Raw genomic sequence first — 26267 nt, 5'->3', positions numbered from 1 at the left:
AATAATTTTGAGTGGAATGAAAATGCACCTAATTACTTGTTAGTTTTTTTTATTTCTTTATATTATTGAAACGTACTTTCCTGATACCGATTCGATGAAAACAGTACGAAAATAACAATAGCTTGCATAGTTGTGTGTTAGCAATTACCGTACGACCTATAAATTTACATATGTTTCGAAGCGTTACCGAGAGTTGGGTTATTAAAATTTCATTCGATAAAAATTCTACTGTTGCATGTTTTGTACAACGAGATAACTGGCGTTATACTCGTACGCTATGACCACTGATTACTGCCGTTATGCATTACGATTTACGCACGTACGATCCACAAAGTTAATTATCCACTTACTAAATTAAATTAAAAATTTTACCATATTTTTTGAAATTTTCCTTCCTCTTTTTGACCCGAAAAATTCCTTCCTCCTTTTGACCCCGAAAAGTTTCCTTCCTCTAAAATTTCCTTCCTCCTTTTGACCACACAAAATTTCCTTCCTCTAAAATTTCCTTCCTCCTTTTGACCACACAAAATTTCCTTCCTCTAAAATTTCCTTCCTCTTTTTGACATTGGCCATTTCTTGCTCGTTTCTTATGCAACATGTCAAACCTTTTATTCAATGGCATTACACTGTATGTACATGGCAACACACTATACGTGATACTAAATTTTGCTGGTACTGATTAAAGTTCAGTTTGCAGCACCATCACATCTTGCAGAAGAAAACTTGTTTATTTTTGATAAATTGTGACTGCAATGGTTATGCTAGGCGAATTGATACTGCATTAAATAGTACAGCGTGGTTCTGAATTGGAAATTTTTAATCTTGTTTGTGTTTCGTTTAAATGTTGATTGTAAACACATGAACTTGTTGATGCAGGCCGAATAATAGAATAATGGGCAGTTTTGAACAGCAACTATACAAGTACTTGTATTAGGTAAGTGTTTATTGGGCAATAGCCGCCATAACAACAAAAGTGCAAGCGCGGACACACTACTTTACAGTTAAAATTTAAACATTAAAAAAACAACCAAAATCTCTATCCGCCCGCGGGTTAAAAGGCAACGTACTTAACACAGCAGTAGCATTTCCCTTAATGACAGCCAAACTAAAACGTTGCTTCATAAAAGCAGTAGAACGCGCTTCTCCAGTTAATTCACGAGTTTTAAGGCCCATAAAATGTACAAATTCACTTAAAGCTAGGCCAAAGACACCGAACGTTTCAACAACTAAGGGATAGAAAAGGTGTCTGCTTTCCAGTGGAGAGTACTGCCGTCGCTTCTCATTTTCTGCCAGGTGGGCCACACTTCCTGCCTTCTTCGAACTTCCGTGGACATGGGAATCGGCTACTGTGCACCAACTTGTGACATCCCATACAACAGACTTTCCTTGCCGGACTGGAATAAGCGTCATGCCGTCAGGTCGAATCGCCGCACTTGGTGATAGGCCTGTTGGTTCCAGTTGACATGGGAATCCTGCACTCTCGCAACAGTTTTTGGCAATACTGTTCATTTCTCTATCTATGTCTGGCCCATCGCCCTTTCGTTGATTTATTGCAGGAAAGCCCGCGATGACCATTCGTTTCCACTAATTCGCCACATGCCACGCAGTTATGAGCTGTCACTACGGGCAATCCAAAACGTAATGCCACTCCTACTCTGGCTTCTTCATCTCGTAAAAACGTTCCAAGACAAGGCGCCGGTAATGCATTCAGCCAGGCCCCAGAATCTCTGCTAAATGCAGCCAACAATACGGCTCTTGCGCGCTCATTACCAACCGTTGATAACATCAGTTTTGATACATCCCTGTCAATCATCGGTACATCCCACACGTACTGAAACTTTCGCACACAATCTTCTGGTAGCGAGCAGTGTGTCATCTGAAGCCAGTTCTCTACAGCCGATTGCGTCATATGGTCACCAGATGGCGCGCAAAATCTGGAAACGAGAGGCTGCACAGCGTACACCGATGCCAACTTGTATTATTTGTATGTGCTCACAGAATAGAGAACCATGGCACACCGTAGGGTATGTCATATTCTTTAATAGAGAACCATGGCACACCGTTGCTCTCAGGATAGAAAGCCATGTACGTAATGTCTCTATTACACCATCCCATCTCTGCGTAATGGAGTTTTGTTAACATACGGTTTCAAGTTAATCAGCTACGCTTGAGAGAAATCTCACTGTCTGCTATATATGTAATTACACTATGGTGGAACGTGATCCGTAATGAGTACATAGATCGAAAACATATTTGTGTACCTTTACTGGCTTTACAGACCCATCATCTCGCACTTGTATTAAACATTGACCAGTAACAGTTTGAAAACATGTGAAGACAGCTTATGTAGTCCAGATAGTTAACTGTTGGACATTCTTCTGGGATCCATTAATTACGTACGCAGCCATGGCGCACCAATTTCATCTGCTTAGTTCCGTAAGCTACCAAAGCGTCATGAGCCAACGCCGATATCGTATTATCGCCTGCAATCGCCGATAAGCATCGGCGATTCCACAGCCGTCCAAGCGCTACTTAAGACCTGCGCCTAATATCGCTGCCTTTCTGAATTTGCCCTAATTCGTTCCCAGTTCAATAATTAATAGTATAACATTTGTTGAAAAAATTAATACAAGGCATAATTTTGTCCACCGAGAAAAATGGCGCCTTCGGTTTCTCTTGTTGTTACTCTGTCGGCGTTTATGCCTTCTCTCGCTCTATCCGATAAACAGCGAGGCCTTCGATTCTGCGGAACTGGACAGCATGGGCTCCGGATTGCCCCGCATGCCGAAACGTATGCAGCCGACCGGAAAATCTTCAGGCGGAGGATTCACCACCTATGTTGCCAATGGAGGACAGGGAGGCTGAGGCATCTTCGGTGTCGGGTTGGGAGGAAAGGGAGGCACTATCAACTTCAATGGGCGTGGTTAAGAGGGGCGGGAGAGTGCCGCGGAATGCCGGCACATCAACAACTACTGCTACTTCAACGAGCACTGCTGCAACAGCAACTGCTACGTCCGCTTCCCCGGCCAACACGGCGTCTGTCTCTAAAAGCGTCTCACGTTTTTGTCATCCATAATGCTCCAGTGTATGCATTGCTATTTTGCTTACGCGTAAAAAGCGTACATGGACATTTGTATTCACGATCAGTATCGCTCCACCGCTTACTTACTTTGCCCTTTTACGCTGCAGCGAAAATTTACACTGTATGCGAAAATCTGTATTGTGAAACGTGAATCATACGGAAAATGCGAGTTTAACAGAGTTTCTGTACTGCCGACCGCGTTACATTTGTTGCGGGCCATTCTGTTAGTATACTAATTAAACTTTCTCCATTTTACACCCCTTACTGTTACTTACTACTACTATTTACTTCTCATGAGGTGGCTGCTCTTACGTTTACATTCCTGTTTTGCTGTCTACTTACGTTTTACTTCATTAGTAAATCGCAAAATTGGCTTACTAAGTAAGGTTTGCTGTTTACTATACCCATAAAAGCAACCCAGTCATTCGACTACTCACAACCAATAACTTTGATGGTATAGTGGAACAACCTAGCTCTCATATACAAGAACTAATACAGCATACTCGTCTGGCTTTTGTTTTCATTCCAGTTGGCATGTTATGCTGGATTTGTACGGCGTCGGTCTCTACTACGTCATCATAATTATACGTTCAACTTTCAAGATAAACAAGAAGAAAGCATACAAGCTTGTCCGGTATTTTCTGACGATTAATGCAGCGAAATATACAAATTTGCTTGTTACGCCAAAATCCAAACAACGGGGCGCTAAGCCACACTGCTTACACAAGTAACATGCGTTTGGCTGGCTGGTGGGTCGGTGCACGTATTTTAATGAGTACAATCGTTATTGCCTGATGGATGGTGCTAGAGAACGGTAGGTGCAGTAAGCGGCAATCTAACTGCGGAGCGCATTTAGGCAATTTGATAAACGTAGTGAAGTAGCCATCGTTATAAGCGCAGACTTCGCGCTAGCTGTCTGTACCTTTACGTAGGAAATTACCGGACAAGCTTGCACACCATACTACGTACTATTCGTCCGGTATCGATCAGCATTCAGCAGCACCCTGATTAGTACATTGACGAAAAAGTATTATAGATTGCACCAATAAGGATTACGGTGTAGCAATTACATCACCTGCAATCAAGACGGAAATGACGCAAAAAAATTGACGGAAAAGAGGAAGTACAGTATTTTTAGCAGCAGCTTGTGATCAGTACTGAATCCAGCATTGCCTTACAAGAAATGCATTTTTGACTGCAGAATTGTCTGGGTGTTTTGGCGTAATGGTTGATGTTTTTAAAAATCACAGTAACCTTCTTTTCAGTTCCTCTAACCGTGGCCGACACGGGTCGCCTTTACCGTACGGCAACGCCGCTTCCGGCGAATTTACGGGCCTCCGTGGCGGCCTTGACAGTCTATTTGGCACGAAGGGCTATCGTGCTCCGGACGGTAGCAACAGCTACCAGCGGCGTAATCTGTATTTTAGTCGGCGGAAGAGTGTGGAATGTCGGCATATCAACGACTACTTCGATGTGCCGGCATACCGCACGCTTCCACCGCCCAAACTAAAATCAGGGTAGCTTCGCGATGCCGTTTCATCAGTACACGATAATATATCGCTCAGGTCAGCTGCTGTTTTAGTTTTTAAAAAAGGCGAGTCATTGCCACAACCTGCTGGTTGATGGCGCTACAGTCACATCCGTCTCAGGATAGTCAGAATTGTGGATTTGTGTAAATCGTTTTATCAAAATTAAACCGACTACATCAGTCCATTTACTAGTACCTGTACGTGGTTATATTTGGTACACGTTAGTGCAATGATTGTGTCATTTGCCTATGACCAGTTTGAAGGTCTTATGCAGATAGCACTTATCTCTTAGTTTAGATCAATATGACCGGATACCAGTGCTGACCAGGCACGATATTATAAGCATCGCGGTATTCTAGCTGGAATGACTAATTTGCGCTTATTTCTCTGCTGGTTCTCGCGCACAGGTTAATCTACTATTCACTAGATACGAACTGGAGCCAGATCGGCTTGAGTTAACCATCATAAATACCGTACGGTACCACGTTCTTATTCTGGCGTACATATGCGCTTGTAGCCGGCAGGAAGGGTTGACGGGTTGATGGTTGACGTTCAATGAAGGTCATCAACCTTTCTGCCATAGCGCATCAACCTTTCCCTAAAGGTCATCAACCTTTCTGCCAGAGCGCATCAACCTTTCTCTTGTCAGATATGACACAGAGGCAGATGGAAAATGGGGCAAATATCGCCTTTATTGGTACAATAAAGCAACAACAACAACACAAAAACCAACAGAAAACCCAATGCGGGAAAAGCTGGAAAAAGTGCCTGCAGTGCGCTGGTGAGGAATCGTGATTAATGATTCCGCGTGCTGCGGGTATGCAACTGCTGATGCTGCAAAGCATGGAATCGCCCGTAGGCGCAGGGCTCCACCCCCAAGAGTGCAGAGAAATGCGCTGATTGGTCAGCGTAGACAAAGTATACGCTGAGTAAGCAGCGTAATAGCGCGGCACGAATGGAGTAGCCATGTGCGGGCGGGCGACAGAGCAAAGCCACAAGAGGTGTCTACCGCCTCGAGTGAGCGGTCTCTGACATGCCTCTGGGCGGGAGTGGGAGCTCCTGCGAGCACCTTCCGACTCTGCCCCTGGCCGACCCGGTAGGGTGCCAGGATCCGATACCCGGTAGGGCCGGATGCCACTTTGTCTCTAAACCCGGTAGGGTCGCTTCCTCCAGACCCGCGGTGCAGTGCACCGAACGGCCGAAATCTGGAGTGCACTCTGGTTGCTGGGGGTTCCAGTGGGGTTTGAAGGCTTGGTTGGTCGAACAAGTAAAAAAATAAAGTTTATAAGGCTCATAGGTTAAACATCGAAATAAAAAAGATCACAATTCCAGGTGAGAATTAAAGAAAGTAAGATCGTAGTTAGAGATCCCAAAGCCAATTCCTTTGGTTAAATGGCTAAATAAAAACATCATCTTTGGTTAATAAAGTCTAGAAAAACCAGGTTTGGTTAAAAAACTAGACGAAACAAAAGGCTTATTCCGACTAGGTATACCACAGGGCCGCTTTTGTCCACAGGGGTCCTAGTCAATGGTCCGCTTTATCCGGTAGGATATGACTGGTCCTGTGAATCCGGGGCGACGGTTCCCAGAGATGTCCACAAGGGTCCAGTGAAGTAATTCCAGCGGAGTTGTATGAGGAAGGCACAGTTGCATGCGCAAGGACAAGTTGTCCCCTTCCTGATTGTGGTGGACCAAGCCCGGTTGGGCGGTCCATGGTGGGCCAGAGTGATGTCTCTGGACAGGAGAGGTGCTCCTGTAGTGAAATGGACCAAACCCGTTAGGGTGGTCATAAAGGCTTTTAAATGATGCCTCTGAGCGGGAGGGGTGCTCCTGCTATCCAAAATGGTGTGCTTGGACCAATTCCGTTTGGATGGCCCATATGGGTCTCTAACTTGGACCGGTTTTGGCCTTGCATGCCGGTTTGGTCATGCACCTAGGTCCAAAAATCTTCTAAGTCCAGGAGGGCCATAATGGAAAAATTTCTAAGTCCGAGGACCAAGTGGTGTAATGGACCAAACCCGTTGGGGCGGTCCAAACTTGGTCTCTGACATGCTCTGGACCGGGATACAGGGTTCCGGAATAGTATGGCCTTGTCTCAGGCCTTTGCTGTGGTGTGGGTCCTGTATAACCGGGTTTGGCTCTCCGATGTGGACTTAGTCGTTTTTTGATGCGCCACGTCATTGGACGGGCCAAAAAACTTAGTCGATTTTCCAGTGGCCGCGTCGTTGGACGGGCCAAAAGACTTAGAAAATTTTCGGTCGGCCACGTCGTTGGACGGGCCAAAAGACTTAGAAAATTTTTGGTGGGCCACGTCATTGGACGGGCCAAAAGACTTAGTCGATTTTTCGACGGTCCAAGGTGTATGGCGGGCCAAAAGGACTTAGTCGTTTTTTCGACGGTCCAAGGTGTATGGCGGGCCAAAAGGACTTAGTCGTTTTTTCGACGGTCCAAGGTTGATGGCGGGCCAAAGTTGGTCCGTCTCACTGGCCGTGGGCCATGAGTTGGCTACCATGTCCGATGAGTCAGGTAGGTTTCGCTGAGACCGTGGCCATAACAAAATTAAGTGGCGTCTGACGAAAACATCAGGTTGGCCGGGCCAAACTCCAAAAAATTAAGTTGTGGACGCCGGTAGGCGTTTTCCACAAAGGAGTCGGTCTGCTGACTAGAAGCATCCTCGTTTGGCCTCGGGGCGGTGCATCTTTTAGATGGGCCTCTGGGCGGTCCGTGGTGAGGATGATGGACATGGCATGCAAAATGGGTATACCACAACTTCTATGTGGCTCCCGAACTCACTTGTCCCAGTCGCCTGGTATGGCAACTAAACTCGTGAGCCATCTATGGTCGGTTAGACGCATAGTGGGCCTGGTCCAACTTCTATGGGCCAGGACTTGGCCTTGGCTTGTCGCAACTTGTATGCGGGCCAGGCTGATCCACGGCTTGTCGCAACTTCTATGCGGGCCGTCGCCACATTCTGGGCGCTGGATCCTTTCCGTGCCGGTGAACTTAGGCGTTGTGCCAAGTTCGGTCCGGTGGACTCCGTCGGATGGTCTGGGATGGCCGAGCCAAATTCATGGTCCCAGCCGCTAAGCCAGAGCCTATCCGGGGAATCCGGTTAAGATCCAGGGATTTAGGTCCGGTAAGGTAGACGGTACATGGCCGTAAGCCACGTTTGTTGGGCGAGGGTAACAACCGTTGGATTGCACCCATTATGGTGTTCAAGTCCGGTCCAGCTGATGTTGGTCCCTGTTTAGGGCCAACATGCAGGAATGGCCATTGGCCTATCCCTGCCCTCCTTGTCCGGCTTGGTCGCCGTCGCCCGACCCAGAATTGAGTGGGTCGATGACGCTTTCTTCCATGGCCGCCAATTCCTGTTCTGTCAGGTTTTGTTGATTTTGGCTGGAGGTGCTGGCCGGCTGGACTTCTTGGTCTGGTTGGACGTCCTGGGTTTGGACGTGTGCGGACGATCCTGTTGAGGATCGCTGGGTTCGAAACTTCGTTGGAAGTTTCCTGGTTGCTGTTCGATTAACGAACACTTCCGCATTATCGTCGAAGTCCGTTGGCTGTTTATAGCGGTAATCTTTAGCGCGACTCCTGTAAATGTTCAGGGCGCTTTGGATCTTGACTCCCGCTTCGATCTCGTGGATCTGGTTTCCCAGGAGAGCCACTTGGGTCAATAGCCGAGGGACGATTTTCCCTTGCCGGTAGGCAACTTCCAGTTCCCAATGGCAGTGTAGGTGACCAAGTCTGGCGGCAAAAATGCGTATCATCGTGCCATTATAGGAATAGGTTTGTGTCGCTGGGTCGTCCTTGTGATCGGCTGGCTTGCATGGGATTTCTATGGCCGCTCTGCAGGCTGCAATAATAAAACTGGCGTTCGCGTCCGGTAGGACAAACTGGGCCAGATATTTGACGACATCAAGTTGGTCGTCCTTAATGTGCAGTTGGCACAAGTCATTCCAGTCCGGTCTGGTGATGGGCTGTCCAAGTAAGTTCACGTCCGTGATGCTCGATAGAGCATTGTCACGGACCATTGGGTAGCCTTCTCGGTTCTCAATGTGGTCCTTCATGTTAAAGTCGCGGGGCCACTCTTTCCTCTGCATTTCCATTTCGAGGCCGGACCGGGTGACGAAGGTTTGCAGATTTTGGACCATGGCGTCAACTTGGGCCCATCTGTCCCTGGGGTATGGGATGGCCCTCATAATGTAATCCGTCACCTCCCGGTGGGGAAGTGGTCGGATATTGATGCCTTGGTCCTCCGCGTGCTTATATGGATCGAAGCCCGTGGCACTGATGCTCGCGTCTTGTCGGGCCGATGGGTCCGACGACGGCGGTGCGGGCTCCGTTTCCATCGGTATCTGGATGCTGATATTGTGGGCCACCGAGCTGACACTTCGTTCTGGTCGCTTGGTGGACTGCGCGACAACCAGGCTGGACTCCGTCTCGTTTCGCTTCCCGGGTGATGTGCGCGGTTGGCGCTCGGGCTGGCTACGGCTTTGGCGTCCACTTTGGTCCTGGTTACGGCTCTGGATCTGGTGACGTAAGTCGTCGGGGTTCCGCGGTAGCGGTGTCAGTGGTGTGCGCTGTTCAGTGCGCGCTGGCTGGTATTGGCTTTTTAAGGCGTCCAGCAGTCCACCTTCCATCAGCTGTCGGGCCACCTGGTCAACCATAGCTTTGTTGATGTTTTCCAGGATCGTTTTTTCGAACCCCTGGTTGTATTCCATGGGCGTGGGCAACTCGTGTCCGTAGGATCGAGAGCCTGATGATGGTCGCTGATGGTCGTAATTTCTCGGGTCGGCCGTTGGGCCACGCCCTGAGGACTGGTCAGATCCAGAGTTGCGGGATCGACGTTCCCGGTCCCGCTCGTCCTTCCGTTCTCGAGCCGATTGGCTGAGTGGAGGAATCGGAGTTCCGGTACTGCACCAGCCAGGTTGTCGGGCGCCACTACGTTGCATGTAGAGATCGTAGATCTCTATCTGCTCATGGTCCCTCAGTAGGGGAATCAAGTGGCTACCGTCGCGGCTGGTCATGTGTATATAAGCATCGAAATTGCCTCTCACCACCTCCAGGTAGAAGCAGTAGGCTCGTTCGCTCTCGTCGCGGAAGCCCGGCCGCAGGTGGTATGCGCAGGGGAACAACTCCCGTGAGGAATTGTCCCGGCGGTGAGGATGTGTCATGCTATCGCCGCTGTTGCGTCTGCAGTCCGAGCATCGCGGTTCGTATTTCTGCTGCGGTGTAAGTCCCATTCTCTGTGGTAACAGAAATGAAACTTGCAGAATGAGGTTAAGTCCGCTTTCTATGACGGGTCCCTATAATAATTACGCCCTATGGTTTACGTCCCTATGATTTTACATGTGATTTGTTAACTAGGCTTTTCTTGCCCGGTGAATTATTTCGGGATCACCCCCTAGACCCTATGCGAATTCTACGCCTAGGTCACTGATGGTGAGTACGCCGCTTCTTCTTGGACTTGGTTGAGGCCAAGGAGTCGGATTCGGTGGGACGAGGGCCGTAACGATCCGGTGGGACGTTATGTTGTCTGTACCGCTGCTGGGCCTCGGGCTCGTCAACAGTTTGCTCGAGCCATCCTTCGTTTAACATCTTCCTTACGACGTATCTGACGTCCTCGCAGATAGGGTACAACCCGCTAGGGCGGCCCTGGTTCGGCACATATGCTATCCCATCGATGAGTTGTGGATGGTGCGAGATGACGTTCAGATCGTATCGGCCCAGGAGCTGGTTGGCTATTTCGCCTCGTGTGAGGCCTAATGGGTGCTGAGTGGTGGTCAGCACTGTGAGGACGGCGTTACGCCATTCCCAGTAGCCTTGAGGAGCCTTATCCACTTTTTCCGGTGGGAATGTGTAGAAAATCTGCGTGTTAGGCAGATGGGTCCGTAGTATAGCTCCTTCATTGTAGGCCATCTGTATGTACTTCATCACTTTGGACTTGGACAGCGGTGGGCCATTCCATTTCTTGATGAGTTGGAAGGCCAAGCCCCCTGTAGCAAGGGTTGTACCCGTTTGGGACAACGCCTTTAGGGCCGCCTTAATGTATGCCCATCGCTTGTCAGAATTGGAGATCCTTGGCTTTTTGGAAGGGTCTCCGCCAGGCCATTTCCTGGCCACCTTTGGTGTTGGTGGCGAGACGTAATCGATCCGCGGTATGGCCGGGCACGGGTCAGGTAAAGTCCATGGAATCTCGCCATCATCTGATTCTGGTGAGGTCGAGTCGCGCATCCTTTCCCGTTCGGGCGATGCAGCGTTTCCACTTGGCTCGGCGTTATCTACGCTGGCCGGACTTTCTTGGCTAGCGCCTTCCGCGCTGTCGTGTTCCTGGTTGGCACTTTCTGCGCCACCCTGGTCCTCCATGTCCTGATCACCGCTAGGTGGCTTGTTCTCATCACCGGGTGGTATTTCCATGTCATGGTCCGGTGGGAGGTCCATGGTAAGTTTTCCAGGGCTTTGGTCATCATCGTCGTCAGAGTCGGACTTTTGGGACTCCATGGTTTGGTCCTGGTCCGGCTCTTCTTGTTCGTCGTCCTCTGAGTCCTCCGGTTGTGAGTCCTCAGAGTCCGAGTCGCTTGGCTGCGGTGAGGGATCTTTTTTCCCTCTTTTCTTTGTGGCCGTGGCCTTTCGGCTCTTTGTGGATGTGGCCGATAAGGCTGGCGAAGGAGGTCTGGACCGGCCAGCTGCGTTAGGCAGTGACACAGTGTCCCTGGGCACAGGCCGAATTCCGGCTGCGCGCATCTCGTCTTCCGCTTCTTGGCGTGCAGCCAGCTCTCGTCTTGTGACGGATGGTCGAGGAGGCTTCTCTACCGGCAACTTCTTTGGACCAGGCAGTTTGGCCACTTGGGAGATCAAGTATGCCTCCTTGGCTCTGCCGGTCAACTTGTCTTTCGGCGGTCCAGCCGCTTTCTTTCTGTCTGGATCCCATTTTGTGCCCACATCGTGTGACACATACAGAGACCGTTGGGTCTTCTGCGGGATGAACCCAGGAATAGTGAAGCGGATCGGCTCCGCCCGGTAGGCGTTAGTTGTTTCCAAAGTTCCATCCTTGACCAATGCTAATAACTCGTCAAGTATGACCTTTTCCAGTTCGTTCTGGTCCGCCTCTCCTTTGTAGTAGAGGGCGTTAATGGTCCTGACAATGTCAACTAAGTTGGAGCCTCTTGGATTGTGCAGGTAAGCAATGGTCCTGCATATTTGGTGAAAGGCGTAATCCCGGCTACGGGAAAGCCCTGCTGGCCGATGAGGCACATGAAGCTCCGTCATGCTGGTCCAGTCACGGTGTGTGCGGACCAGGAGTCCCATGTCCAGGATAAGAGTTACTACACGCCGCATGAAGGGTGCCGTTAGTACACGGTCCGCTGGCGGTAGCCCTCTGAATTCTTCTCCATGTGCCATTCTGGCTCGGAGAACTCGGACGAGACATTGATACATGTCTCTTCCTGTTGTACGTCTCATGATCCTGGCCGCTGCCACCCATTGGCGCACATATGGACCCGTTGGGATCTCAATGTGCGTGGCCTCCGGTCCAGGGTCCGGGAGCTCAGCTTCGTCGTCCGCCGGCGCGGGGAGCATTGTTTCCTCCGAAGGCGGTTCACCGTCGGGAACTGGCTCAAATTCCTCTTCTTGCCATGGACGATATTGTGGTGGCTCTTGTGACTTGTCCATACTGTCTGATAGGACTTGGACATCTTCATCGCCTGACAGCCGTTTTTCGAGCTGGGCGATCTTGGCCTCTTGACTTTTCTTGTCTTTGGCCGCTTGTTTCTTCTGGCGGTTCCGTTCGGCCTCTGGGTTCGATGTTGGCCGAGATGTGGCCGCCTGACTCCCCACTCGGTTGAGGGAGTTTGGACGAGTGGCCGGTTTGGCCCTCGATTGTGGGGAAGTTGGACGAGAGGCCGGTTTGGCCCTCTCTGGATTTTTGGCTTTTCTCGGCTGCTTACTCCGTTGGGAGTTAGCTGAGTGAATCACACCCAGGCCGAGTGCGAAATTCTCCATTGTCCCTGTTGCAGGGAAAGTAACTGGACGGCCAAAAGGTATATCGTCGATGCTGGCAGGCATGTTCGTCAAGTTTATCGGAGCAGCGGCCGTTGGCCCTGTTCCGGACTGACTTTGGCCTGCCGATTCTTGTGCCGACGAAATGGCCTTCGGTGGCTCCTCCGGTTGGGCTGGTTCTGGCTGTGGTGCTGTGGCCACAGGTCCAGACGGAGAAGTGTCCATTGGCTCTGAAGCCGCTGGTGGTTGTGCCTGCGTCTTTGGCGGTACCACGGTTGGTGGCGCATTTGACGACAGGGTTTCAGCCATTCTAAAGTCTTCCTCCGGTGGGGGGAAGGCTTTCTGGTTGCGACGGCGCCGGTAATCATCTATCATCCGTAGGACCAAGGATCGGAGCATTTCGGTTATCATGTCGTATTCTTCCATACGATTCTGCTCCTTGGCCTCCTGTCTCTTTGTGAGCAGGAACGGATATTGCCGGCGCTCATTATGGTCAGCATGGATCAGTAAGTGTCTCTGCTCGATAGGAGTGAGAGCACTCATGGGCATCAAGGCCGCGTCGGCTTCCATTTCTTGGGCCGAGACAGCCGGAGTTATCCGCACCATCATTCTGGCCGATTGTGCGACCATTGGTGCAGGAGTCCTAACCGTGACCGTTACTGGTTCAAGTGTTGAGTCTGCGGACACCGTAGGTGCTGCGACTCTTTCCACAGTGATGGTCATAGTTGGCTCTGGAGGAGGTATTGTATCCGTCCTCTCTTTGGTTGGAGACTTGCCTGGCCGGCTCGGTGTGAACCTGGCAGGCGCCGGTTCGATGGCCGGCATGCTGGGCATTCGCGCCGGAGTTGATGTGGCGCGTCCAGGAGAAATCCGTTTTGATGGAGATCGGCTTTGGCGCGGCGATTCCTTCGTTGAAGGTGGCCGGACCTGGCTGGTCTCATATAGCGCCCTTTGGACGTTTTCGTCCAAGTCTTCCTCGATCTCCGACTCCTCGCTGGAGGAGACGCCCCAGAAGGCCGCTGGCAGTTGAGGACGTTCGTCCTCACTTTCTGCTTCTTCCGGTGGAAGTTCGTCTTCCACTGGCTGGCCTGGTCGTGGGCGGGGTTCAACTGTCCATGCCCTTGGGTTAATGTGAGGGCCACGGATGTAGATGGCATGCTCGATGATTTCGCTAGGCAACTTGCGTTGGCGAAGGGCCTGGCTTTTACTTCGCATGGCCATCAGTTTTCTGATGAGGATTGTACGTCCTTGGACCATCTGTTGACAGCCGCGGTTGATGCGGTCAATCTCTCGGTCCGTTAGTGTAGGATCGCCGGCGCGTAGTCGCTGGCGCATATCTTCCTCAGTCAGATTTAAGCGTAGATCAAGTTCTATGATCTCGCTTACAAGTCGGTTGTGCGGGTCATCCCATGACTCCGTTTGAGTCAATCGGATACGATGCCTCGTTGGAGGTTCGTCCCGCAATGGCTGTGTCGTTCCTGACGGAATCTTTGGTGCTTCCGGTGGGGAGAGCACGTGTCCCTTGCCAGGAAAATTCTTCGGCGGCGACTTCCTCTTCTTGGTTGGTAGGCCACGAAGTACCAAAGTCGGTGGTTCCGCCTTCTTTGGCTTGAGTATGGACCGACCTGGCCTGGTAGGGCCAGTAGTGTCTGAGTCCCTTACTGGGTCACTCACCGCTGGTGGAGTGGACCTGGGTGGTCGGTCCAACTCCAAGTTCTCCCTTGGTCCTCGCCAAGGTGGGAGTGACCGCTGTGAAGGAGGCTCTTCCGCTTCCGGAGGAGTCCTCTTCTTCTTCTCAAATCTAGGCGACCGTGGGCCACTTGTTGTGGCAGGAGTGGCCGGTTCTGGCCGTCCTCCTGTCGATTTCCTAGGCATTGGCCGGACAACGAGGGTGCCACTTGATGTGTCGCCTTCAATTGGCTTCGGTGTAGGCTGTGATGACGCCGTTGGCGCATCTACAACCATTGGACTTGTAGGTTCACCAGCCGGTTGGACTGGTGTTGGCTCCGTTTCGGCCGACTTCTCTGGCGAGAGTTCCAGAGTTTTGTCTTGCAGGGCTACGTCCATTTCGACGTCCTGCTGTTGGACTTCTGTACTGTTGCCCGCTATAGCGGTTCCAGCGGTGTCCATAAGTTGGTCAGATGTTTGACCAGGCACCGTTAGGGCCTGGGCCAATTCAGCTGGAGTTGGTTGTCCAACTGATGTTGAGGCGGCCGGTACATATGTCAGGGTCAAAGGTGTTGGCGCAGACACCGGTGATGGTCGCCATTCGTTTACTGGATCGAAGTTACTCGGGCGTGCCGCCGTTGGCGGACGTGGGACTTTCCAGTAATCTTCGATAAATTCTCGGATCCATTTTGTGGTGTGGTCCATAACCGTTAACGATGGACCGGTAGGCATCGTATGGTTAGAAGTAAGACCTTTAAGCAGAGCCACCCGTTGGGCCAAGCTCTGTTGCTGTTCCGTCAGCCTGACCGCTTCTGGGTCGAACGGGCTGAGTTCTTGGATCCGGTTGGTTATGCGGCGTTCGACATCTCCAGCATCGCTGATAAGGTGCCGAATGCTCAGTGCTTGGACAACCGTCATTTGCATGGGCCCAGTGTCAGCTTCGCGTAACCGTTGGTTCGCTGCTGCCTGTTCATCATCCCATTGCTGACGTAAAGTCCGAGGGGCCGGTCGATTGTCGTCATCCGGCTGGTTTAGTAGCGGGAAGTCGTCCGCGTAGGCCGTTCTGCCTCGCGTGACGTTGCCCCGCATGATCGATTCCAGGCGTTCCGCTATGGCTGGTGGCGGCGCCAATGAAGTTGGCCTCGGGTGGACCTGTCGTTCTGGCGCGACCAGGTGATCAGGCGGAGCTGTAAGTCCTGGTACGGGGGTTGGGTCTGGCATGTCGAACCACTCAATGTCGCTGTCGGTTTCTGTGTCCGACGCGCTGGCTGGTCGACTTAGTGCTGGTCCGGCTGCAAATCGTTCAGCCGAGATCCGCATAATTCTCGAGACTCGCATCCTCAATTCTTCTGCCGGTTGGCGTGTTGAGGACCGTGTCGGTATGAGAAGTCCGGTTTGTCCGACGCGTGTTGGCTGCCCCGGTCGGGGTTTGGGTAACACGCGCCTAAGTGCTTCGTCGATCAGGCCAAGCTGATACTGCCGGTTACGGAAATCGCGCAATGATGGTGCGTCGTTGGCCGTATCCAACGGCTTATCCATAAACCGAAGCATGGCCCGTCTAATCCTGGTAATGTACTCCAGGACGCGCTGGAATTCTAAGTCCAACGCGACTTTTCTCCGTAAGGTGGCGATGTCCACTCCCTTCAGGCCACTGATAACCTTGCGGATTTCCTCTTCGAGGCGTTCCGCGGCGTGGAGTTCACGCTCCAAGGGAGGTATGTCTGGATAGGCCCTTAAGTCATACGGAGAGGATGCTGGTTCACGCGATTCCAATCCAGTGGCCGTCAACATTGCCTCGTCGGTAGACGTAGGCTGGGCCACTGGTGGCGCGGAAGATTCCCCTGTCGTAGCGGTAACTACGACTGTTGGGTTCAATGATGGAGGTGGTGCTGATGGTGCTGGTGGCGGACGTGTTGGTGCTGCGGGTCCTTCGGTCCGCAGCTGTCTTTCCGTCCGATACTGTTCCAGCTGGTCCCTCAGCCTGCGAGATGCCGCCAACAGTGCTTGACCAGTTTGGTCGTGCAAAGGAAATATCTCGTTTTGAGCTTGGCGGGTCGCTATTTCCTCACTAAGTTCATGAGCGAGGCGCCGGAACTCGTCTTGATCGAGAATGATGCGCTGAGCCATCTCACGGTAGTGAGGGCTGTGCCTGTCCAGTTCTCGAATCATGGCCTCCAATTCCTGGATGGCGTTCTCTACTTCCTTCAGATTGTCCTGAAGTTGGTAGAGTGGAGTCCGGCCGTCGGCCAGAGGTTCTGTGGGGGATTCAATCCGCAATGGTGGGGTAGTTGGGTCCCATTGGACGTCCCCTTCGTCTTCCGGCTCTGGCGAAGACACAGATTCTGTCGGTGGGACAGTCTGGTCACGCCTTATTACACACACTGGGTTCAGTGGTGGTTGTGCTGCCGGTGCCGGTTCAGTTAGGCCAAGTTGGGCCGCTAATTCCGGTGGAACCTCTTCTGGCCGGTTATATATGGTGAGCCGTCCATTCACAAATACCCGTAATGGGTAATCACTTGGCTCGTTGAGCTGTGATGTGCTTGGCTGGGTTTCCGGCGGCGCTGGAGTTCGATACGCGTCCGGTCCCGCTCGTGGAGGTTCAATGGATGAGTCAGACGGCGCCTGGCCCGTTGGGTCAGGTTGTGCCGCTGAAGGTGGGCTATACGGCGGTTGGCCGTATGCTCCATATCCGCCATAAGGCGGTGGATATCCATAAGGTGTAGGCGGATACATCCACGGTGGTGGGTATCGCCACTGATTCGGATCCGGCTGCGGCTGGTTTGAAGGTCCAGGCGCAGGGTATGGTGGATATCCATAGTAAGGGTTATGGTATGGAGGCGGAGTGTACTGTGGCCGCGGTCCAGTATGGACCGGTGTAGTCGTGACCGTTGGCCCGACTGCCGCAGTGGTGAAAACTGGCTGACTCGCCGAAGTGGTCGGTAGGCCACCATACCGAATTGGCTGATGTGAGCCGGTACGGCCGTGAGGATAGCGTCGGACCGTTTGGCCCGACGTAGAGCTTGGCTGGCTGCCGGCTATTGCTGCATTCACCAAGAGTCCAGTGACGTCAGAGAATGTCCCTGGCGCCCAAAGTTGTGGCGGGATGGCTCGAGGTGGCAGGGGCTGTGACCGCGGTAGCGGTGTGTCGGCCCGTGAACTGGGGCCGACTGACATAGTTGCCAGCTGCTCAGCTGTTAGGTTAGCTCTGATGTTCGGTACCTGTACACTCGGAGGCCGGTTAGACGACCGAGTGGAAGATCCGCCCGGCCGGGATTCCGGTCGTGAATATGGGTGTGTGCGGTTACTGCGGTCGGAGTCATCAGAGCGATCAGTACGTCGGCGTCCTTCCATCGTTGAATGGGGCGCTGTCACGAGACGAATCACGAGGTGTTAGACTCCTACCTACTATGTTAGTTCAAAGTACGGCTAGCTAATTCTTAAGCTACCATGTCGGATAGGGTTACGGATATTGGACCAAGTTAAGCTGCTTCTAAGCTACTGGTCGTTAAGGTTAGTTAAGTTTAGGTTAGTTAGTTTCGGTAGCAGCTCACGAAGATGATCGTGGGGCTTTAGGTTAGTTAGACTAATTCTAAGTCTACCATGTCAGATATGCTTTAAGAATTAGTTATGCGTCATTCTGTCCAGCCTTATCAACCGCCTTGTCCAGTACATCCGGTGGGACTGTACTGGACTTGTCCGATACGTCCGGTAGGACCGTATTGGACTTCTGCTTTTTGCCCTTTGCGACTTTCTCTGATTTCTCCCGTCCTGTAGCTATGCGGGTGAATAAGTCTTTATCCGCCTCATCTTCAGCAACTACATCCTCTTCCAGGACTTGCTGGGCCGTAAGGGTTGCCTTAGGCTTCTTGGGCGTCTTTGGTTTCTTGGGCTTGTCCTTGGGCGCCAGGGCCACCTTTGGCCCTTTAGTCGCCCCTGGCTTGTCCGTAGCGGATGTCTCTTGTACTGGTTCCGCCGGGGCCAAAGTTGGATCAATGGCGGTTAATGGCTGGTTTTGAAGTTTTGAAGCGCCGGTGTCTCGAAATCCGGTTTGGCCTTTCGAGGTCGGCCTGGGCCACGCTTTACTGGTGGCTCTGGGTCTGATATCTTTGGGTCAGGTGGGCCATAGCCAGGGATTCGCAAAGTCTTTTGCTGCTCCGCCACGAGTTTCTTGGACGGGCCCTTTCCGGGCTTCTGCTTCTTCAGCAGCGTCTCAAGTTTACTCTCGGCATGTGGGAGCTCTGCATCTTGTCCCGGCTCTGCCTTGTTGTTGCACCTTCCTGACTCTGTACCTTCCGGTTCGGCGTCGCCGCCCTTCTTCTTAGTCGAGCGAGTTATTCTGCGAGTTGGGCCGTCCGGATTGAGGTAAGGCTTTAGGCGGTCAACACATACGGTGTGTTCCACACCGGTGTCCCGCTCTCGAATCCAGTAAGTGTTCGGCTTAGGTATGCCGATGACGATGTAGACGCCTTCGAATTTGTTTGGATTAGTCGGGTCGTCCACCATGTTCTTTAGGGTGACCAAGTCCCGCTTCTTGAACTCGGCCTGCGACTTCTTTTTGTTATAGATGGCCGCATCCCTGAGGAACCCTTCTTCGATCCGCGTTTTGGCAATTTCATGCGCCCGGTTCAGGCGCTGCTGCATCCTCTTGACATAACGTTCGTTAGTCGTAAAAGTTTCTGGGACGTTGGTCCCAGCAAGGACGTCTTGTGGTATGGTCATTTCTCGTCCAAACAGCATGTGGTATGGCGAGAATCCAGTGGTTGCGTGAACGGCATGGTTCATGCCGGAGATCACGTAAGGTAGGGCCCGGTGCCAACGATGTTCGTCGCCGGCGCCGCCGAAGTTTCGAATTCCGTCCCAGATGGTCTGCATCTGGCGTTCGACTTGGCCTTGGCCCTCTGGATGATAAGCGGATCCGAAGGTCTGCTCGATGCCGAAGATTTTCGCCACTTTGGCGAAGGATTTTGCCGTAAAGTGCGTGCCCCGGTCGGAGTGCATTGTATGTGGCATGCCGTACTTTAGTACGACTTCTTCGACAAAGAACTTCTCAAATTCCTTGGCCGAATTTGTCTTGGTCGGCCGGGCTATGGTGAACTTCGTCATTTGGTCGACCACCACAGCGATATACCGGTATTTCTTTGTTTGTGTTACCGGTAGAGGTCCTTTGAAGTCGGCGAAGACGCGGTACCATGGCGCAACAGCTTCAGTCGGCTGCAGCATACCGTAGGTAGCTCGCCGCGGTACTTTGCCGAAAATGCACGTCTGACATAGGTCGATGTAGTCGTGTATGTCGCAGCTCATGCGGTCCCAGTAGTACCGGAGTTTGGCTGCTTCAATGGTCTTGCGGTATCCAAAATGGTTCCCTGTTTTTCCGTCATGGAGGGACTGGATAATGTTTTTCCGCATGAACAGAGGGACAACGAACCTCCTTTCGAGTTTCGCATTGATGTCGGTGAGTCGGTAGAGCACACCTTTGTCCATCTGGTAATGTTCAGGTAGTTTGGACCTCTTGTCCAGTTCGCTTTGATGTTCCAACTCATAGATTTTCTTGGCCAGAGTTGGATCACGGTGTTGCATCCGTCGCAGTTCTTGCGCGGTGCGGTCCGTGACTTTTTCTGGACACGGTGGGACTTCGGGCTCTGGCTCTCCCGGTGCGGGCGCCGGTACATTGATGACCCGTATGTCCGCCGTGCTGAATTGATCCCAATCTGTAATTGCGTTGCAATCGGGAAGGAGAGGCTTATCCCATTCGGTTGCGGGGTCCTCGTCCGTGACTTGCAGCCTGCGCACCTTTATGATGCGTGCTGGAATCTCGTCCTTATAATCCTCGAAGTTAGGGACTTGGTCCAACTCTTCGTGTGGGCCTTTGTCGTCGTCCCGTTCGAGTGGCCATCTGGACAATGCATCAGCATTGTCACAGAATGTGCCTGGCTTGTACTCAATGGTGATGTCCCTTCCCTGTAAGGCGAGGGCCCATCGAGTAAGACGAGGATTGATGCCGGGCCGGTTAGACTCGCATCTGAGCAGATTGGTTAGGGCTCTGTGGTCCGTCCTTACGGTAAATGGTCCATGGTCGATGTAGTGTTTGAATTTTTGGACGGCCCACACTACGGCTAAGCATTCCCATTCGGTTACGCCGTAGTTCTTCTCAGCTCCATGTAGGACGCGGCTTGCGTAGGCAATTGGCCTCGAGTCCTGGCTGAGTATGGCTCCGATGCCAGCGCCACTTGCATCACATTCGATGGTGGTCTGCTTAGTTGCATCGAATTTGGCCAATATTGGGGCTTCCGTTAGGGCCTTTTTGATTTCGTTGAACTCAGCGGTGTGGGCGTCGGTCCAGTCGTTTTTCACTGAACTTTCCTTCCGCAGTAGTTCATACATCTTGAAGTCTTCTGGGCGTAGCCCAGAATGAACTTCCGGTAGTAGTTAGCGAGTCCAAGGAACGAGCGAAGTTGACGCTCGGTCTTGGGCGGTAGTTTCTCGGCGATGGCCGCTACCTTCTCGGGATCGGTATGGACACCGTCCTTGCTGAGGATGTGTCCAAGGAATTGGAGTTTTTCCATTCCAAATTCGCATTTCGACGGTTTTATTGTGAATCCGGCGTCTCTGAGGCAGAGGAGCGTGTTTCTGAACGCCTTCCTGAATTCCTCGAATGTCTTGCCGAAGAATATCACGTCGTCGATGTATGCGAAGACGCCGCCTTGTTTGCGTGCTGGCGCCATAATCTTGTCCATTGTCATTTGGAATGTGGCTGGCCCGTTGCAGACGCCAAACGGCATTCGTTTGAACCGGAACATCCCTTCTGGAGTCACGAAGGTAGTGTAGTCCATCGACGCTGGATCCATGGGGATTTGCCAGAATCCGGACTGACAATCTACCTTGCCGTAATAGGCGTTGCCTGCACATTGATCCAGAAGTTCGTCTGGATTGGGCAATGGGTAGTTGTTCTTTTTGGTCACCGAGTTCAGCTTTATGTAATTTATGCAGAACCGGGTGCCCATGGTCCCGTCGCCGTTTTTCTTCGAGGCGAGGACCACTGGGAAACTCCACGCTGCCATGGACGGTTCAATTACGCCTTGGTCCAACATTTCTTGGACGTGCTTGTTGATGAACTCTCGTCCCTTCCAACTCGTTCGGGTTGGGTTCATTTTAATCGGTGCAGCGTCGCCAACTTCTATGACGTGGGTCACTCCTTTAACGTCGCCGTAAGGCTTTTTGGACGTCGGGAATATGGCCCGGAGTTCCCATAAGTCCTGACGGAGTAGAGCGGTCTGCTCTTCGGTCAGGTGATCGCCGAAGTGTGCATTAGCGATGTGAGCGCGAATTTCGCGCTCCACTTCAGGATCTTCCTCTCCGGTCTGGAGGGAATTGATCTTGGCATAATCTTCATCCGAGATTTCCTCGTATGGCTCCACTTGGCCCATGTTAACTCCTTTCCGGAGTATATGGGGCTCTTTGGAGTAGTTTGACACCAATATGGTGAAACTGTTGCCATTATGCTGGACTGGTCCGTCGAGCATGGCCAGACTCCGTTTGGTGTCTTGGCTTCCGAGGTACATAAGTTTCTGTCTTGGATCGACAGGATAATCAATGCTGACTTGGACCGGGGTAATGGACTCCGGTGGGAGTTCCACTTTTACAGTTGCCCGGACCATAGCATGGTCGTTAATGGTGCGGTACCGATTTGGATTGTTCCCCGCCGCTTTTGGCCATGGTAAGGCGTCGGCGTTGGGAATTGACCAATCTACGCCGTCCTCCTTGATGTCTGGCTCATATATGTCGCTATAGTACATATGGCCAACTTTTGCACCTTTGCGGAGGATTTGGTCGCGTCGGGACTTATTTTGGACCTGAATCCACGCGTGTTCGCTGTTTCGAGTTTGGACCTCTGCTTCGATCGGTATGACCAAGCGGTGTGGTCGTCTCAGCGATTTAAAGTGGATTGGCCGTCCCGGGTCCATAGTCCGATAGGACCGGACCTTAATCCAGCAGGTTGAGTAAGCTGGTAAGGTGTACCGCTGATGAACGAAAACGACTTCTTTCTCCTCCTTTAAAACGTCGGTTGGACGTCCGGTCCGCAGTTTGCGGATTACCGGTGCTTCGGCTCGAAGTTGGAGGATTTCTGTGTCCTCTTCGTCATCACTTGACTCCTCCGATGATTGGTTATCGGGTCCGTGTCCGGTGAGTCGCTTGAGCTTTGGACGTCCGAATCGGTAGACTCGGGTTTGTCGTCCTGCACTTGTTTTGGCTCGCCTTTATCCTCGTTAGAGGCTGGCGGCCCGCCGGTCACCGTTGGTACCGGTTCTGTTATGAGATCGCTGGTTGGATCTCTGGCGTCCCGGTTGCGATTTCCTGTTTCTCAGGTTCGTCCAGTTCCGCCAAAGTGGTTGGACGGCTCCCGTTAGGGAGTGGCGAGGCTGGTCGGCCTTTGCCCAACGTTGAGTCGAACGGGTTTGTATGGCCCGTATTACTGCTTCAACGCCGTCTCCACATAGAGGACAAGTCAATTGGACTTCCTCTGATGAAGGGTCCTGCTCGTTCTGGCTGGTGTCCCTTCGATGGCCTCCCTGTTCTGGGTGTGGGCCATCATTGAAGCGCACCTTGTCGCTATATGCGGTGCAGCTTCCGGCAATGGTTCCGGTATGGTCCTAACGTTAGTCAGGCTCAGGTCGTACTTTGGCCATATGCTGACGGTTAAGCCAGGGTGTTGGGCCACTTGTCTTCGAAGTTTTATGATGTCATCGAAGAGATCCGTGCACATCTTTTGAAGGGCTTTCGGCATTTCCATGTGGTACTCCTGTATTCCCACACTAGGGCTAGACGTTCGTCCTCCCATAATGCTCCTTCTTGAACCAAATCGTCCAATTCTTGGGCGAATGGTCCGTATTGTTCGGCAATTTGCGGCCACGTTAGTGGTTCGCCTTTTTCTTCAAGCCAGCTCTCTTCTAGAGCAAGGAGTTGGTTAACGCGGTATTCCAGGAAATTTCTTACTCCTGTGAACCAAGTTTTATAGCGCTGGACCAGGTTCTCCTTAATTTCTCTGTCAGGCACCGGCCGTTATTTGGTGCCTCTGGTATCGGGATAGTCTTTACTATCCCGTGATTTGCTTGAGTATGCCTGCACGGAATTGAGTCATATAACGCTCGATTGCGTTATGGACGCAGCTCCCATATGAGGCTTTCAATGGTATCCAGGCATTCCCAGCAGGTAGAAGGAGAACCTTTCGGGTGATCAAGCCGATTAACTCTCACTTCATCATCGGGTCCCGGTGCCTCTGGTATCGGGATAGACTTTACCGCGTCCCAAACGATTTCTTCGTTTGGCTTAAGAATGAAGGTGAACTTGGAGTGGAGATAGTCACATCAAGTAGTACGTGCACGTCCGTTAACGTCGGTTGGACGAAGAACGTGTGGTGGCTCTTGTATCCCTGCAGTGTCACCGGTACGGTGCAGCAGTGGGAGACCACAAGGCGGTTTGTCCGCCAACACCAGAGATTTTGGTGTTCCGTCCTAATGGCTCCGTTTTGATGCCATTGGCGGTGCAGAATTGCTGGCTGATGAGGATGTCTCCGCTCCAGTGTCCAGCATGGCGAGCGTGTGGACTGGTCCAATTTGGACTTTGTGTGTCCATGCTCTGACGGTCTTCGGTTTGCGATTTTCGTCAAGGCCAACTGTCACTTCCCGCATCACCGGTACAATGGGGATTAGCGACACTGGTCCTGGATCGTCAGGAGCGTACTGTTGTGATGGAGGCTCCTTCTGGACAGACTCTTCCTGTGGTGGTGTTTCCGCAACCCGTAGGGTGGAAAACATGCTTTGGTATTAAGGAAGGTCCGTGAGTTGTTTATGGTTCGCACCGTTGGTGTGGTGCCGAGGGTTGTCCACCGATCTGGGGCCAGCAGGTACGGGGACTTAACGCCTCAAGAGGTTCGGTTGTCAATCTTTTAGGATCCGACCTCGCTGTCCGTATCTTGTACGGACCATCCTTCCGTTGCGCTGTCGGAGGATGTGTCTGACGCCGATTGTGGATACGTCATGTTCGTGGTGCGACGTCTCGCTTTGCCACGTATTCGGTTAGCCTTTGGGTTGGTTGAGGCTCCGAGTTTTGGTGATCGGTTGGCCTTAGGGTTAGTTGAGGCTCCGAAAATCGACTTGGTCGCCAGCTGGACGACTGTCGGCCTGGCATCACTTTAGAGCCAGGTGGCTCAAGCGCTGGTTTGCCGCTGAGCCTGGATCCACTGGTGGGCTGTTGAGCCATAGGGGTTAGTTTGGGATCCATGTAGGGATTAGTTAAGTACGGATTATGGGTTATGTCCGGCGGTTTCGGTTCCGGTCTTAGGTCGGGTGAGTTGCCGATACTCCCCGACCTTAGGCGTTTCCCGCGGTTGGGCTGGCCCGGCTAGGGCCGCCGCCGCCATTGCCATTTGGCTTCACCAGCTGGTCCGGTATGGGTGGTAGCGCTGCCCTTTCGTTGGCTGGCGTCTGGTATCCCTGTTTTGGACCGTTCTGCCGGTTGCCACCACCTGACCCACTTCCTGAGCCGGTGGATTGCCTTCGGCTGCCGGTCCCCCCACTACCACGTGGTGGTCTGGGTTGTTTGGGTGGCACTAAGCCGAGGCGGTTAGGATTGGCTGACCCAGTAGGGTAGCCTTTTTGATAGCGATTTCGCCAATCCAAATACCATTTCCGGTTTGGATTTTCGCCATATGGCCTGTTTGCGTAGCCACAGCCCTCGGTTGGGTGGTTTCCCCACAGGCAGTGGTTGCAGGTGATTATCCCGTCTTTGGCCCATCGTTCGAACATGCGCTCGACTCTGTCGATATACATGTCTTCTTGTCTGCGGGCCTCTTCGGGGCTCAGAGTCTGGCGTTGGCCGCTCTGGCCTCCTGGGCTTCGGTTTTGTCCCCCAGGGCTGTTGCCGCTTTGGTTTCCGTTAAAGCTGGCGTTGTGCCTTGGAAAACTTGCCTTGGTCCTGCCGCTATTGCCCTGGCCGTAGCTATAGTTGCCCTGGTTCCGGGCCTGGCCATAGCCGCCACTACCGCCGTTGGGCGGTGTAGACCCACGTTGTGGGAGGCTAGGTTCAAGGCCGCGATGGCGGCGTATGTTGCCTCTATTTGGGCTTGTGTAGCCTGCGGGATAAAGTGCCGGTTGTTGCGGTACGACTTGGGCTTATGGCGTTTGTATGGCCGTTCGAATGGTTGGGTATCCGCGGCCCGCCTTCCCTTCGTACTCCGGCTTTCCATTGTGTATTGCCGGACGTAGTCAGAATTCTGCCGGTGACTTCGGTATCCGGATGTCCAGAGCGCGGCGCAGTTCTGGCTCTTTGACGTTCTCCCTCAGGAAGTGGAGGTCATTGTGTCGTCCAAGCCAGCGCGTCTGGAGAGTTAGCATGGCATCATAGTACTGCTCAGGGTTTCGGTCAGGTGCTGGTAATACCGTGTATTTCTCATGGCAGTGGCCTGCGATTATCATCGCCATATCGAGTGGCAAATTTTGGGCCACTCTTCTACTGGCCAGCCGTCCTCGTCTTCGCGATTGGCTTGGCCAGTGTACCTCTTTACAGGTCCGATAGGGCCATGTAAATGCAATAAAGTCCGGATCTGGTTTGTTCCAGATCAGACGACCTACAGATCCGCCATCAATTTTGGCAACTCGGTGCGGACGAGCTCGTTGGCTTTTCCATCTCTTGGGCCATTTCCTTTATTTGCTCTAGAGCTGGACGGCAGTGGTGATGGGGCAGGTGTTAGCTGCTGTGGTATCAGCACCTGCATTGGTTGGCGGTGCGGCTGGATAGTTCCGTTGGACGCCATCCATGCGTATGCTCCATTCGGGAGCTGGACCAGCATGGGCGCATTTTGGCCTGGCCTGGTTGGGCAGCTGGTCTGGTGGCATGGCCGCTGTTGGCGGTATGCCTGGTGGTTAGAGCACGTTTTGGCCCGTGGGCGTGGTTTTGGCCCATCTGTGGCTGAGCTTGGCCCGTTAGGGCTGCCG

This window comes from Paramacrobiotus metropolitanus, unplaced genomic scaffold, assembly GCF_019649055.1.
Source record: "Paramacrobiotus metropolitanus isolate TYO unplaced genomic scaffold, Prichtersi_v1.0 Parri_scaffold0000110, whole genome shotgun sequence".
NCBI lineage: Eukaryota > Metazoa > Tardigrada > Eutardigrada > Parachela > Macrobiotidae > Paramacrobiotus > Paramacrobiotus metropolitanus.
This window is presented reverse-complemented; position numbering follows the sequence as displayed.